The following is a 2,439-nucleotide window of genomic DNA, read 5'->3' as shown; positions in this document are numbered from 1 at the left end:
GCTGGTTTCCTTCTCAGGCAGGTTCAATTACATCCCACCAGCATAGCAACATAGCATAGAAAGAGAGATCTTTTTCCCAAGTAGTTCCAGCAAAAGTCCCAGGGAAGGTTCTCATTGGCCCAGCCTGAGTCACATGGCTGGGTCACAAGACTGTCCCTGACCCAATGGCTGTGGCAATGGGGAGAGTCTGACTCACTTAAAGGCTGAAGTATGCTGGAAGGGTGATTCCCCAGTGGGACATGAGAAATTTCCTTGCAGAAGGAAAGGCCCTAGGCAGGAGGGCCACAGGCATCCACTGTGGGGCCCTGAGGTGAAGAGCAGGAGGAAGAGAACAGTTGTACCACAGCATCTGCCAGTGAGATTAGGAGGTTAAGGGAGAAGCCTCAAGTGGTCAAACCGCATGGCCCCTGCTGCCTACTGTCACCTGAAATTGCACAGAAATCATGCTCAGGGTGCAGGGCTGCCTGCAGAGTGAGCAACAAGAAAAATGCTTTGAAAGTCAAGAACAGAGAGCTTAATAATGCACTTCAGTTTCCTTTCTGTAAAATGGGGTCCAAAATAGTACCAGCTTCATAAGGTTGTGAAGATTAAAGGGGTTAATAACTGTGAAGGGTTCAGAATGGTGCACATAGGAAAGACACGATGAACACTGGATTCGTGGGACTTCTCTGGCAGTGCAGTGGTTAAGAATCCTCCTGCCAATGCAGGGGACATGGGTTCGATCCCTGGTCTGGGAAGATCCCACATGCTGCCGAGCAACTAAGCCAGTGCACCACAACTATTGAGCCTGCGCTCTAGAGCCTGTGCGCCGCAACTACTGAGCCCACATGTCGCAACTACTGAAGCCTGTGTGCATACAGCCCGTGCTCCACAAGAGAAGCCGCCAAGATGAGAAGCCAGTGCGCTGCAACGAAGAGTAGCTCCCGCTCACTGCAACTAGACAAAGCCCGCACACAGCTACGAAGACCCAGTGCAGCTAAATATTAATTAATTAATTAATTAATTAATTTTTTAAAAACCACACTGGATTCTTTGTTAATCCAGGCCACATACCCTGCATATTCCCACTGCCACACCTTTGCCTAGATTTTCCCTCCACTACCTTCTTGGCCACATTCAGCCCTCCTCCTCCAGGAAGACTTCCTGGGATACCCAGAGCCCCTGAGCCCCAGCTCTGCTCCTCCAGCTGTGTGACCCTGGGAAAGTGGCTTCACCTCTCTAAGCTGGTCTCCTCTTCTGGAAATGTGGATAATTAAAAGCACCTTGGAGGGCTCTGATAGATTCTAAGCCTTTGGCTGTATTAAGAGGCTATGGTCTCTCTGGGGTTGGGGTCCTCTCCCTCGCATTTCTCGGTGTCGTAGGGAAACCCCATTTAAAATGCTGATAAGTTCAGCTTGGGTTCTCACAGTTCAGAGCTGAGCCCTAGATCTACACATAACAGGCTGTGTGACACTGGGCAAGTCACTTTGCCTCTCTGAGCCTCAGTTCCCTCGTGATAATCCCTTTATCACAGAGAGGTTATGAGGCTGGCAATAGCCTCTACACAGTGTCTAGGAAAAGTAGATATTCATTCAATGGGCATTCTCTTTTACCCCTGCTGCCAGTCCAAATGCCACCTCTTCCAAGCAGTCTTCTGTGATTACACAGCTCTGATGCCCTCTTGGCCTCTCCTCTTGCCTGCACACTGGCTTCTTGGAAGTTCAGATCAGGCCAGTGTGCCTTCAGAGTTCCTACTGCCTGGCATGTGGCCCTGTAAACAGTGTGTATTCTAGAGATTTTGAGACTGATGATGATGACGATGATAATGATGATGGGCGAAAATGTCATTTGAGACCTCCCAGGTGTCCTTAACTCTTCTCCCAATTTAATTTCAGCTTAACTTGATTCCAGAAATCTTTTCAAATCCATGTTTGCAAGGATGTAGGTAAAAACAAACACATAAAACCCAGCCTCTGCTATGTACCCAGCTCTCTCCTAGGCTAGGCTCTTTCTTCCAGTTTCAAGCAGTGTCTTTGCCTTTAATGATGAGGCTTTCATGCAAACAGAGTTTCACGGCTTGCATGATTTGGAGTGGCACACACAGAGGAACACTTTTTACTGTCATAGTTATGTATTTATTTTAACTGGGAATTGCATTTGGCTACATATATCTAAAAACCCAAATCACAGTGACTTACTCAAATAAGAGATTTATTTATTTCTCTTTGTTAAGAGACAGCTCCACCATGCCATCATAACTCGAGCCCTTTTCTAAGCCTTTTATTCTAATGGTCACCTTATGGTCACAAGGCGGCTGCTCTACCTCCAGCATTGCATCTAAATTCCAGGCAGGAAGAAGGGAAAGAACACAGGGAAAGAGATCAGCCTTACTTCCTTCTGTTCCCCACCCCCACCCCTCACTTTTTAAAGAACTTTCACAGACCTAACCACATCTAACTT

This window comes from Lipotes vexillifer, unplaced genomic scaffold (assembly GCF_000442215.2).
Source record: "Lipotes vexillifer unplaced genomic scaffold, Lipotes_vexillifer_v1.1 scaffold21, whole genome shotgun sequence".
Taxonomy (NCBI): domain Eukaryota; kingdom Metazoa; phylum Chordata; class Mammalia; order Artiodactyla; family Lipotidae; genus Lipotes; species Lipotes vexillifer.
This window is presented reverse-complemented; position numbering follows the sequence as displayed.